The sequence below is a fragment of the Alligator mississippiensis genome, chromosome 4, assembly GCF_030867095.1.
Source record: "Alligator mississippiensis isolate rAllMis1 chromosome 4, rAllMis1, whole genome shotgun sequence".
NCBI classification, from domain to species: Eukaryota; Metazoa; Chordata; order Crocodylia; family Alligatoridae; genus Alligator; species Alligator mississippiensis.
Genome location: NC_081827.1, coordinates 109,788,397 through 109,802,425, shown reverse-complemented (window position 1 = coordinate 109,802,425; position 14,029 = coordinate 109,788,397). Strand labels below are relative to the sequence as shown.

Below are 14,029 nucleotides of genomic sequence, written 5' to 3'. Positions count from 1 at the left end.
GGTGCTCCTGCTGGGGCAGGGAAGGACGGGGGGCTCTGGGGCTGCTCCCGGGGGAGCTGGCGCCCCAACGCACCCTTGCCAGGCCCTGCTCCCTGCTGCAGCACAAGGCTGCCCGGGGGGCCCTGCCCGGCCCTTGCTTCTTAGGGTGCCCGGGGCTGCGGGGCAAGGCAGGGCGGCCCTCGGCAGGCGCCCGCCGCTAGGTGGCGGCTGTGCCCGGTGTTGCCTGCCGTACGGTAGTGACAGTCGGTGTACCATCAGTTCAACCCCCGCGCAACGTACGATCCCTAGTAGCACACGCGCTCAAAGTGCCTTTCAAAAACAGGAGTGTCCCATAACCGTGAAAGTGTTCAAAATGCACAACGCGGGTACCCACAAAACGAAGGCCCGTTTTGGAGGCAGCTCGTTGATGCAGCTTGTGCAAAACCCAAGCCTCGCTCAGGGAGTCTTAACTGACTCCTCCTGGGCCTGCTGCCACCCCGTCCTTACGACGGCTTCCTTCAAATAGAGAGATGCTTCAGCTTCGTTGACCCCTTCTCGCTCACTCACTGAGAGTTACAGTCAGCAATAAAAAATAAATAAGAAAAAGACTTATTTGCATACTTATTTGTATATTATTTCAGGGTACAGTCGTTTTTCAGCAAATCTGATCATTTTGAGCTTCCTATACAATAATTTCATATTTAAGACCTGACAATGCTGGCTGAGCTTTGCCAGCGATTGACAGCGCCTGCCCATGTGTCCGCAGCCACCCGGGGCTTCCCCTGGCCTCAACTGTGCTTCAGGGCTCAGTAGCAGCCAATGGACCGGGTGTACGGCCGCACTGGCGCCCCAGTCCTCTCCTGCCCTGCCTGGCCATGACAGCTCGTGCTTATCCACCTCACTCCTCAACTCTCCTTTCCACAGGTGCTTCTGGCCCAGTTTAGAGTTGGTCCAGAGAGGGCAGCAGGGAGGATGAGCACTATGGAGAGGCTCCTGCACAAGGAGAGACTGGAGAGGCCAGGCCTGTCTAAGGGGGAACAGGAGAAGGGTTTCCAAGGGAGAGAAAGTGCATAGGGATTGATTATCTAAAGTGCTGGACTGCCAGGTGTTGCAGACGCTGACAGTTGAGCCAGATTCATGAAAGGGATTGGAAATATTTCTGGAGGAAAGCTACTGAGCACGGGAGTCAGCAGTACAGCCTCTGCCTCAGAACTTCCTCGACCAGTGCTTCCCAAGGTTTTCCTCAGCGTGACACCATTGATGGCCCTGTTTCCTCAGCATGGCCCCACTTCCTCAGCATGGCCCCTCACTCCCAATTTTCCACTCCCATGGCTTCGTCTGCTGATGTTGCAACCCCATTTGGGGTCATGACCCACAGTTTGGGAAAGGTCCTAGACCTTAAATACTGGCTGCAAGTGGTAGAGGAACAGTAGGGAGGGGAAGAAACCCTGGCCATACCAGTTCATTCTCCCTTTCAGCATCCACTCTCTGCCCCTGTGCGACATACAGAACTGGGCAAGAAGGACCTATGATCTGACCATTAAATGACAATTCTTATATTTGTAATAGTTCTACTAATCAAGCTAGCCTTTGTTCTGCAGTTCTGCTGTCCCATAGCTGCTCCTGGTCACATAGCTCCTGTTTCACAGCCCTGCAGACTGCTTTTAACTCTAGCTACAAACATTTATCTCAGGCCTGGAAATTACTTCAGTGAAGCACTGGCTGCACTTGTGAAGATGCTGGATTTTGTTTTATGACTCTGAAAGAGATGTGCGTATAATTCTAATGACTCCAGGACTAATGAAACATTTTTGGATGATTTGTGCCCAGATTGTTTTGTTTTTATTATATATGATATAGCTAATTAATGCCCATTTCCATACTGTTATATTTGTGTTTTACTTGGATCTTAAACTGAATAATATAGCCCCAGGCCCGTAGCATATTAGTAAAGTCTCTAGTTTCTTTTTAAATGGAGAAAAATGTGTTGTAGTATAGGTGATGATGCACCTCACCACCTGCACCCCCTTTTACAAAATTCTAGATCCAGCCATAGGCAAGTCCAATGTGTTTGGGTACATTTACTAACTGTGGTTATTTGGCACTGACTAGCCCTATGTGGTTTCTTCAGGTAGTTCCTATTGTGCTAAGACAGTGGTTCTCAACCTCATTGGACTCAAGGCACCCTCTGTTAAACTAAAGGTGCCCCATAAAAATGCCAGCTCTTAGTTTTGCCTTTTTTTCACTGTGGAAAAATAAAATAATAAAATAATAGGGCAGTTTTTCTGTTGCAAAGACCTAGGAAAGCCCACAACAGGGCAGACCAGTTTTAACACTCTGGCTTCCTATTTGAAATATCTGGGTTAATTTAGTGAAACATGTTTTCACCCTAATAGTGCTAACATTGTGTGGCACCCCGACAGCACCCTTGAAAGAATCTCAAGGCACCCCAGAGTGCTGCACCAACCTGGTGGAGAATCACTATGCTAAGAGCAAGGGAAACAACAGTGACCAACTTACATGTATGAGTAGCTCCTTGAACTCCTAAAGTTTGCAGGACAGAGGGCATGTCTACATGTTCAGTAATGCATGTTCCCTAATGCGCATTACATTTAGTACATCTAACATGAAGTATTAAATAAGTTTGCATTAGGCTGCCCTACTGCACAGCAGCAAAAGTGCACACTTCTTTAGTGATGCTTAATGAGCAGTAGCCTATTTTTACTGTGCGTTAGCATATTAGCACAGTTTTTGATGTGATGCTTTAATGCACAGTAAAATAGGCTACTGTGCATATGTAGATGTGCCCATAAATTTCTAAATTCATAATGTGGATTAAGATCCTCAAACTGAGGATCACATTTAACTGCACTGTAAAAAGAATCATATTTATAATGGGGAAGAAAATGAGAGGGAGAACTCTGTATTGCAATTCTTTATAAAATCCATTGCATCTTAAACTGGAGAAAGTTATTTTTGCTGTGGGAGAGAGTTTATATGTGCTTCAGAATATTTATGTGCAACTTGCTTACATTTAGGAAAAGCAAGAATAAGAAAAATATGGCATTTTTTTTAACTTAACAAAATAGGAGTTGGAGTAATAGAAGAGGGATCATTTCCTTCCAGTTCACGTAACTGGACTCTCACTGTATAGAATGGGAAAAATCAATCTAATCCAAGGGTTTTCAACCTTTTTGGATCAGTGTACCCATGGCAGCCAGACGCAGAGTGGGAGAGGAATGGGGGGGAGGAAGTGCACTGCTGAATGTGGAGTGGTGGCAGCCGCTGCATGTGAGCTTCCCCTGCCCCCACGTCCAGCCAGGTGGGTGGTGCCTGTATGGCAGCACAGGATGGTGCATGGCAGCGCTGCATCCCTGCCTGCCCACGTGTACCCCCTAGGGTCTTCTCAAGTCCCCCAGGGGGTACGTGACAACCCCTGATTTAATCAATCAGACATGAGTAATTATAGTTTAGACAAAGCACAATTTGAAATTGGAAGGTGAATCATCTCCTCTTCTTGTGCCTGAGAGGTCCAGTTTTTAGTAGCCCAAAGTTTTGAACATGTGCACAAGATATTGTGTGGGCATCATTCCTGTAGTATCCATCATACTTCCAGAGAGTGCCTGCTGCTGTGTTGCATTCAAATACCAAGTTCGTGGCTCCATAAAGTACATTTCATGGATCTTGTTATTCACTTTATAGAATGCCACTGTATTCCAGCAGCAGAGTGGTTATGTGCAGATGGGCTTGGTGAAATACAACTCTTTCATCACAGTAGTGCTCCAAAGCCTGAGCTCATATTGGAATCCCTCACTCCTGAACATGCATAAGTAGCTTAGGATGTAAATGGACAGGGAATAAGATTATCGTTTTCATGTTATGGATAGGGACTTGAGGCACAGAGAATTGAGGGGCCTGACAGGCCTTTTTTAGAGCTAGGAACTGAGTCTGGATCTCCTGAGTCCAGCTCTTTAACCCCAACTCCACTCTTCCCCATTCTTTATGACTTGGTTGGGAGCTTGGTGTTTTTCATCTGTAAAGAGGCAAATCACTGGAGTCTTCAGGTCAGCTGGGCCCCTCTAAGTGAGAGCTGAGATTCTGTGGTAATGGCCTGACTCCAGCAGTTGGGGCCTTCAAAGACAATGCCAACTATCATGACTCATGCTAAAATAGCAGGAATCAGCAACTTGGTGTGAAGTCTGTTGGGATGCTTGAGCTGACATCCGAGTCTCAATGGCAGGTGCAAAGGCCTTATTGGCAAGTTTCCCTTTCTTTTCTCCGACGGCCTAACAAAGCCTTGTTCGCTCTTCCAGGCATGGTACGAGGCTCAACTCTTTTGCTCTGTGGGAAGGCTTCTTTCTCCAGGTGGCAGCTTGGAGTCCTTTCCTTGCCCTCAAACCAGCTGGCTAACTGTTTGCTTTGTTGTATGATAAGGATTCACGTACTATTGCTTATTTGCTTAATGAGTGGGATAAAGATATTCTCTGAACTGAAACAACTGAACATGCATTGCCCAAGATGAACCTGGCAGTGCAATAACTTGCCTCTCCAGGTGGGAGACTCTTTTCAGTGTACTTGTAATCTTCCGTTGAATATGTTTTGCAGGGCTCTCTCCATGCCTGCTCCACAGAGGGTGGCAGTCTGTTATATGTCCAGCTGGGGAGCTGGGACTGTGGAGCTCAAGCTGTAGTAGCTGGCACATTTAGCTCTGTGGGTCCTGAGTTCAGCCTGGGCTGTGTCAGACAAAATGGCAGCCATCATATAGCTGTAGTCAGTGAAGTGATTCCCTGCCAAATGCTCTCCACTTGCCCTGTCCGCTGAAGATCCTTAAGGAACATTTATCCCCCTCCTTCCTGACTTTCCCCTGTAATTGCTTTTGGCTCTTTTCCTGCAAATGATCCACACAATCAGACCAGAATCTCACTGACTTCACCAGGGCTCACTGAAGGTGTTCAGATGCATCCACCTGAATCATTCTGCAGCCTTGAAGCCTTCATGACCAATGGGTTTGCAGTAAGCTCCTATCACTGGCTGGTCAGCTGCAGCACTGGCCCTCTCTGGGAGCCAAAATGTGCTAGGGTACTTGGGGCATGTTAATGGACAGGCAGCAACTGGGAACGGCCTCAGTCCTCACTATTCCTCATCTGGAAAAGTGTTCCAGGCACTTTTTCTCCACACTGACTCTCCCGAAGTTTGCCCTTTGCATGGGGCACTAGCACTTGGAAAGAGCCAGAGGGGTCCATGCCTCTGAACTGGCAATAGCTTTAGGCTGGCAAATTGCTTAATGATGGTGTCCTCTACAGAATGGGCAAAGGTAATGATCAAGGCACTGTGGTCCAGTCACTAAGGCACTGGATACGGATTCAGGGAAACTGAATTTAATTCCCGATTCTGCCACTGACCTGCTGTGTGACCCCAGGCAACTAACTTTCTCCCTTGGTTTCCTCTCCCACTGCTCTTCATCTATTGCTGAATTGGATGAATAAATTCTGTCATGCAGCAGCAAATGGCTGGAGTGTTCCCAGCTCTTTGGTGAATTGGGAGGCTTGCAATAGTTGGTGCTCTACTTAAAGCCCCAGCTTCTGGTGTCATGTCATTTCATGGGAATCTCAGCTTCCATTTCTTTAAAGAGAAGAAACTTCCAGCTCTCATGGTTGCAGAGAAGACTTGAAAACATGAGCCAAGCATGGCCTGAAGCATCAGAAACCAGAAGGCAAATACAAAAAACTTGTGATTGACTGATACATTTTATTTGGTTTCTTACGAACTTTAAGATGATCTAAGGATTTCTGAGGTCGGACTTCTGTGTTTTGAACATGGTGGAATTTTGAATGAAGTGGAAAAAGGGCTTTGGCAACAGAAGTGTAGTGAGCTCATGCAGCACCCAGAGTGCAGGAAGGAGGTAGTAAGTCATCCATTGCGAGGGGAGAGAAAGGGAAGATTTCACTGCCCCAGATCTCTGCACAGGGGACACAGCTGCTGCTGATGCTGCTGTAGCCAACACTGCCTTCCAGGTGGGTGGCAGCGGTAGAGAAAGAGAGTCCAGCATAGTAGCCTCATGAATGGGCCCCCTGGGAGCCATCCCTGGGGCCCCATTCACTCCCCCTCTCCACAGATATATTACTAGGCACAGAGTTGTACCTGCTAAGCTCCCCAGCAGAGAGGGAGCACCATTCAACTTGCTCCCCAGATGCACTGCTGGGTGCAGGGCTGCTGTATCGGAAAGACTCCTGGGGGGGATTCTGGTGCCCCCTGCCCCATACTCAGCGCTCAGGGCTGGTGCCCCATTCACCCCACCCTAGTCACGTTACTGTTTGGCAGTTTGGTGGTGATTTTTTACTTCCTGTCTCAAATACTTGGTAGTGTGTGGCTGTGTAGTACTGAACAATTGTCCTGTTCCGTACTAGCTTCAGCACATTGGCTGCATGCAGTTCCTGTGAATGAGTCTGCCTATCTGGTTGTGAAGGAAACTTAGGGAAACTTTTGGGATGGAGAGCTCTACATTATGGTTTTACTTCCTGCATTCTATATTTCCCCGGCTCCCACAGAGCTGTGAGCGAGAGAACACCCTCAGCTTGTTGCATCCAATTGAAAGGTAGGGGGTTTGGAGCCATCAAAATGTGTGCATGCCAACATGAGTAACCACATCACCCTGGTACTGACGCAACTGCCCTGCATTGTCTGTTCCTGCTCTCATACCCCTTGCTAGTCTCCCTCGCCCTTTCATGTCCAGATTACTGCATCGCCCACTGCAGGTGTTCAAAAAGCATGAATCAGGCCCTAGCTATGAAATTTAAACAAAATAATAATAAACAGTGACTTTGCCTTCTGGCTGCAGACTTTGAAAGTACATTTAGGTTACATCATGTTGCGTTTCTCTGCAGCCATGAAGACTAGAAACATTGCTGTTTCTATAAAAGAATGGCAAGTCTCATGAAATACCATGACTCTGGGAGTTGGGGCTTTAACAGAACAAGTACAAGGAGAGTCATGATACAATCACTAAAATTGTCACTTCTGTGGTTTGATTGAGCAACTCACCCAGGGCCTTTGATTTGATCTGGATAGTACTTAGCATACTTTTTTGCAACTGAGATAATGACAACGGTAATGGTGGGTAATTTTACTAGCAGAACAGAAAAAGATCAGAGGAAAAGGGAAGTGTGATCACAACCACCAAATTAAAGCTAAAAAAAATGCTTGGGGGGGAACCACAGCTCCCACAGAGTACAGCTACCTTCCCAGCACTTCCTCTCCAAATCCGTCCTCTGGAAAGTTCCTTTTCCTATTAAAAGAAAAATAAAAGTTGAATGCAGTGCTGTGTGATGTGGCAGTGCCCCCCACACACAGCTGGCTGCAGGGTGTCGGAGAATTGTGCTGCACGGTGCCAGTTGTTGTGAGTCTTTGGGTCTGTTCCTGCCCAAGCTTCACAGGTCAGGTATCCCGCAGTTCTGCTTGTAAATTGTAAATTCATTCTGTTTGTCAATTGCTTTATTTCCATCAACTCCGTGCCAAGTATTATGTATTTTATATGGGTGACCCTCCACATCGGCCAAGGAGGTTGCTTTTTGGTGAGCTTGAAAGCTGTTGAGATCTTAGGGGCCAGTTCACAGAGGTGAAAGAAGTGCTTGAAAAGCGCTGAAACAGTTAACTCAGCCCACTACTCACCCCTGAAAGAGAAAAGAGTCCAGCAGAAGGTCCTGTTTACTGTAGTTTCCCCAAGTCTGTCAAGCATTCAGGGACATGGGTTTCCATGGTAATGGGGCCTGTTCTTCAGCCAGCTGCAGATTAGCTCACTGGAAAGGAGTCAGGATGGGTCAGGCTAGGGAAGGGTGGGAAGAAAATTCCACCCCTTCCCCCTCCTGTGTCTAACGTCAGGAGTGCAAAGAGATAGTCACAAAGTCAGGAGAGAGGGAAAAAGCAACAGGAGAGTCTGGGGGACGGAAACGCTGCTAAAGCCCAGGCAGAGCAAGAAGCAGCAGCTTTGGTTGTGTCTGTGCAATGGTTTAGGAGTGGAAACTGATCTGCATGGAGCAGGGAGGTGGGGACTGCCAGAGAAAGGAAAAATCCTTCCAAGTGGATTGTAAGGCGCTCTGCTAACAAAAGGGGGGAGAGCCAGGGAGCCATGCATCCAGATGCTGCTGCCGCTGCCGGCGTGGGTCAGGAGGTGCCCAAAATGAGGCGTAAAGGTAAAGGAGCTGCAGGCCAGCCACTGCCACTCAGGAAGGTAGGGATGGGGCGCCAGCAGATTTGACCCGCTCGCATGCTGGGGTGTGCGGGGAGAGGGGATGAAGGGCCTTGGCTAGGGGAGGATGGTTAGATAAAGGCAACCAGCTCTGGTTTGTCAGCGAGTGTTGGGAATACATAGGGCACGGGGGCTTTTGGATCAGCTTATTCCAGAATCAAACAGCTGCATGTTACCCAGGGGCAGGGAGGCGAATATCGCCTGTAACTCCAGTTTGGCACAGACAAAAGAGACTGAAGTTTCATTTTAAAAAGGGAGGAAATACTGCCGTCACTCCATCCACACCGGAGGGGCTGCAGCCCTCGCCCTGGACCCTGGCTCCGGGGTCTTGTGCAAAGTCAGCAGAGAAGCTGAGCATCACCGCAGCAGTCCCCATGCTCTGTCTCCCTGTCCCTGGAGTCGCCCAGCAGGCTCACAAGGGAGAGCTCTCTTCCCATTTCTTGTTTTAAGGAGCAGATGGGGCTGGCAAGAGAGACGGGGCCATTATATCGTTGCAGGGAGAGTAACAATACGCACATGTCCGCAGGGTTGGCAGGCTCTCCCCCAAATGATCTGGGGCAGGATTTGCATTCATGTTTTCAAGTATTGTTTTCAGCCCTGAGACACAAAGGGTTAAAGTTCCCTCCATTCCCCACCCCCGCCAAGACTAAATGAACTAGAAAGTGCAGCTATCTAGCAGCCCTCCTGATTTTACACACCACAGCTGCAGGGACTGGGTGGAGGCGCTCAGGAATTTGGGGGAATGACAAGGGTCCATGGACTTGATTCTCCTGTCACTTACATTGGTGTAAATCAAGAGGAACTTCGGGGAAGTCCTTCAGGTTCATTGGCATAAATGAGAGGAGAGTTGGGCCCTATCTTGCAGGTGTCTCAAAGGCAGCAAAATCTTCCAGATATTTAATCTGAGTTCTCAGTTGCATTTTTTGAAGCAGAAAGGTGCAAAGCAACTCCCTAACTCATGTTTAAAGTCCACTTAAAAAACAAAGCAAAAAATAAATCTCCCCTTCTGGGAATGGGCAGGGTGTTGGAAGGGAAAGTGTTGTACGGCCACTGTCCTTCCCCCCACACTGCAAACCTAGCTTTCATGCGCTCACCTCTCCATCATAACAAACCATCACTGGCATCCCAGAGAACGGAGGAGTAAATAATAATAATAACGGTGTGATTTGATCAGCTCAATAACAGGCTGTCTTGGATGGAGAAATTGTACGTATTCCATAGTCTGTATAATGCTTTAAATTTCCAGCAACAGATTCCCAAGTGGAAAAACTGACAGGCACATTTTTCCCTCTAAATTATAGGGAGGAAAAGCAGTAATAAATTTAGAAGGGGGAAAAAAACAGTTTCAGGTCTGAGGGTTTTAATAATGGCTGATATTTGCCCTGCTGCTTTAAGACCCATTCTGAAGTCAAAGCAAACTCTTTGAGAGGAAAAGGGCATTTTCTTTTTTTGTTCTTAAGGTAAGGAAAAGTTACTTAATGTCTGCCTTTTGTTATACAGAAAGGAGACAAAAAGGGCTTTTGACTTCTTGTGGCTGGAGACTTTAGATAAAGGTATGATTTAAAGGGATAAAGCAGTCAGTCTCAAGATATTAGATAGAATCAGCTATGTGTATCCCGGGGTATAGAAATGCACAAGTCTGCAGGGGATCCTCTTGTCTGTTCAGAAATAATTATTTTGGTTTTAGTTGAATATTTGTGTACTTAGCAGAGGTAAAAAAACCCCAATATTTTAAGCATATTCCCTCCACAGTTGTGCTATTTTCTTTAATCTATTGCTTTCTTACGAAAAGGCATATTGCCTTCAAAAACCAGTCATGCATAGGTCACTGGTTTGCAAGTGGCATAGGTACATAGTGACTCAAAACACTTGTTGTTTCATTATTCAGTGAGGTCTCTGTGGATTAGGTTGCTGGCATCAATCCATTTGCTAGTGGACATGTGCCTACCAGCGTGTACCATTCATTGAGCGCCTTTAAATAGACATGGACATATAAGTAATTCAACATCTCTCACTCCTAGAGGTTGCCCTGTTTCATGACTGAGGAGAATGGGTGGGGCAAAGTGGTGGAGGTTGCTTTGCTTCTAAGCAGCGAACTTCCTTTTCTAGTGTTTTCAGTCCCACATCTTTCTCCAGCCACATGATGACTTTGAGAAACAACAAAACACTCCGGGTGAAATCTTGACCCATTTGAAGTCAATGACAAAACTCCTGTATACTTCCATGGTGTCAGGATCCCACCCAAAACTTTTAGCTTGGTTGGGCATGTGTTTGCTGAATTGCTTGAAACTCCCTTGTTTAACTTAGTATATTTGGAGACGTCAGGCTGTCCTTCTAAATCGGATGGACCTGGTCTTGTTTGATCATGAAGGCTAAGCAGTCCTGGACCTAGCTACTACTTGGATGGTAGACCACCTTGGAATACTAAGCTCTGAAGATACAAGCTAAGCAGTTGTGGTCAAATGCTTGGCAAGAGCAACTCAAGCAAGTGGCAAGACGTCATTGAGCCCCTTCATTGCTTCTGAGCTGGCAGAGCAAAAAGGGAAGGACATTTGAGATAATGCTAAATACATTATGTGACTCAGTAGACTTGGCATTTGATTTCTACCCTTGCTGATATTCTCAAATTGTGAAATGTATGCTGAAGGATAACATTTGTGAAGTGGCCTGGCCTTTTCAGGTCCACAGCCTTTGGTTCCTCTAAGCCAAGCTGCAAGGTGCTTGGGTTCACAATGATGGATGCTGCACAGGAACCTATATAGATGGAATATGGACATCTTGCACTGTGTTCATCACTACAATATCAGACTAGAGCCTGGAAGTTGCATCTTCCCACCAGTACTTATAGTTCAGTGGAGCAGACTATGGACTTGTTTTACCTCCTAATCAGAAACGTTAACCAGAGCTGTGGTTAACATTGTAGTTAATGCTTTGTGGTTAATGCTTTAACACTGTGGTTAATGCTTTGTGGTTAACATTGTGGTTCATGCTTTGCCAGAGCTGTGGCAATGTTGTGGTTAATGTTTTGAATGGCATTTCTTGAGAGCACAGTTTAGTCTCTGGTCAGGTTGGCGGGTCCTACAGAGACTGTACTTTGGATAAGACAGAGTAATTTCTGGCACTGCAGCCACTCATGCCATTGAAGCAGGGTTGTTAGTGGGGTCCTGAGAAACCACAAGCTGTGTGGACAGTGGCTCTGAGGGTAAAGAGAGAAAGAGGGAACATCCTTATCCCTCCAGCAAGGGGGAAACTTGGAAGTGTACAAGTTATTACTTTAGCTGTTGGCCATCCTCTCAGTGGTGACTTCTCATCCAACTGCATTGAACCTTGCGGCTCCTTTATGAGTGCTTTGTGGCTGATTACCATGCAGTGAGCTCCATGCTTCTGACAGCTTTCTAATAAAGCTTGTGGGCTGCATTTCTGAACCCCAGGAAATGAGTATCTCTAAGTCAAACCAATACGAGATGAGCTCAGAATGGAAACATTGGCAGCCTGTCACTGTAACCTGAGCTGTCTTCATATTATTTGTGTTTTCAAATCTGGTAGTTGGCAATAATGAATTTTAAAATATCTGTGTGAATCTCTGATACATCAGGTAGGAAGTCAGTATTCATGTTTTGTTTCTGAATAGCTAGAAGTATTTAAATGAGGTGAAATCAAAAGATTCTTAAGACAATAGGCATCTCTTTGAGAAACTGAAGGGAAAGCACTGCAAACAAAGCACAGGAGTGACCTGAGGTGTAAAAGCAATCTGCAGATTTATAGCCCAGCTGGTAGCACTCTTTGCTTATGTACTAGAAATCATGGGTTGAAGTCTCGCATTCAACTGTGGATGCACACTCCACTCCATTCACCAACAGGCAACACAGAACTAACTGGTCGTTGTGAAAACCCAGCTCTCAGAACAGGTCTCCTCTGCCTGTCTGTACTGGGTGTTACAGATCCCATGGTACTTCTTGTCCAAGCTAAGCTTTGTGTCCCAGACAATGCAACTAAGAGTGCTTGAAGATACCCTTGCTACAAAAAGGGGTTATAGGATGCTTTCCAGTGTTGCACATAAGCTTCTTGTTCCAAGGAAATTAAGGTCTAAGTAAGCAGACACAGTGGATGGCACTGGCTTCTCACTTACTTTTCCCTTTGTGAAACCTTTACTATTTGGCAAATACCTAGCTGGGAGGTTTCTTTGTGCTATGTTGTTGGAACAGGTTAATGTGAAGGCTTCATCCACAGTCAGAGCTTGGCACTGCTATCAGCTCTTCAGGACAGTACTTCTTATTGAAAGGACTTAAGTACTGGTGGCTGTTAAGTCTTTGGCAGTGTCCCAAGAGCTGGAGGAGGCTTGAAAGAAAAAGCTATAGCTGGAATAAGCTTTTTGTTAACTCATTTGACTGTTTTTTACACACTGAAAACCTTTTTGGGGGAGACCAAGGACTGACTCTTCGGGGCTGGAAATTCCTTCCTACCCTTGGAGCCTGTCATGACATGACTCTGATATTGTTCAAGGTCAAATATTACTGACCATGCAGAGATACTCAGTGGACATTGCTGTGCTAGGATTAGGGGAGGAGTGGGGTTTTTTCCCCCCTAGTAAAAATCTAAAGGCTCCATGTTTTCCTTGTGGGATTTTCTCTGCTTTGAGTCACTAAACTGCTCTATCACTGATTGTTGGAGGTGAAACAGGACTGAAGTAGGGTCATAGATGTGCTGGTCACATCTGATAATTTGACAAGTCCTCATGAATGCAAGTGGGCTTGGTTTCATTCTAGTCTCTAGTCACAAGCTGTTTGTGCGCTATGTTAATGAATCCGTGGTTTTTCTATATTGCTTGTGGCCTTACTATCTAAATATTGGCTTCAGCGGGGCAAAAGGTGATCAGTGTCTCTGGAAACACTGGTCTCTTTTTTTTTTTATCTAGGCACCTATGTTAGAAAATTCTGACCCATGTAAATGTTGGTATGTTGGTTTTTTGTTTTTAATAGTTTTTATTTTTCAATGAAAGGGTCATAACTTTCTGTCACAGTTACAACTACTCTGTTCTTCTCATGCTTAGTGGGTGTGTGGCTAGATCCCAGCTAGATGGGAGGATGTTAGTACTTAACTGGCTAAAAATCTGAAAGAGCCTGCCACTAGGATAATTTCATGAGCTACACGGGGAGATTGCAATACTGCTGTTCCACCTAATCAGGTATTTCATACAAGGGCAGTGTATTTAAGACCCTGACTGTACTATGCCTGAAATAGTATTAGAAGAATCATTTTTGTGTCATGGATGGTCCTAGCCCAGTTTCCCTGTTTCTTGCTAACAGAAACTGCTTTCCTGTGAGAACCCCGGTATGCCGTCTAGAGCAACGGTGTTCTGGACTGTTCCCAGGATTTCACCAATCTGAAGTATATGCAACAGTGAGACGTGTTTCTTTCCCCTGCTGTTGCTCAAACGTGAGACCCCAGGCTTGTCCAAAGGGAAAGAAACAAGAAATTACACATGTAAGATACTTGGAATGCCATGGGGATCTTTTTAGGGTGGATGATTTTGATATCCTCCATGTCATCCTTTCTGATATTTTCCACAATAATAACTGAGTGAATGCCAACTGCATGCCTGGTGCTGGGATTTTTAATGAATAAATGAACACTATCGTTTTGAATGAGACATCTGCATTTTAACATTTTAAATTATTCTTATTTAAAATAATGATGATGATGACAACAACAGAGAGCTCATGACCTCCCAGGTTAGGGATAGCATGCTAGACTAGAGCCGTCCCGTTTCAATAGTAGGACTAAACTGAGCAGACAGTGACAGTG

At 45.9% G+C, this 14,029-nt stretch overlaps 1 protein-coding gene across 4 annotated transcripts in view; it reads left to right on the top strand.

The window, feature by feature from the left end:
* The first annotated feature begins 7,805 nt into the window (after positions 1-7,805).
* DENND2A (DENN domain containing 2A) overlaps positions 7,806-14,029 on the top strand; it is a 70,621-nt gene continuing 64,397 nt past the window's right edge. The window contains exon 1 of one of the 4 annotated variants that reach the window (XM_019489334.2): positions 7,806-8,206. The gene's annotated coding sequence lies outside the window, so the exon portion shown is untranslated. The remainder of the gene's footprint in view (positions 8,207-14,029) is intronic. The other 3 variants (XM_019489335.2, XM_014608721.3, XM_006268210.4) reach the window with 3 other exon arrangements.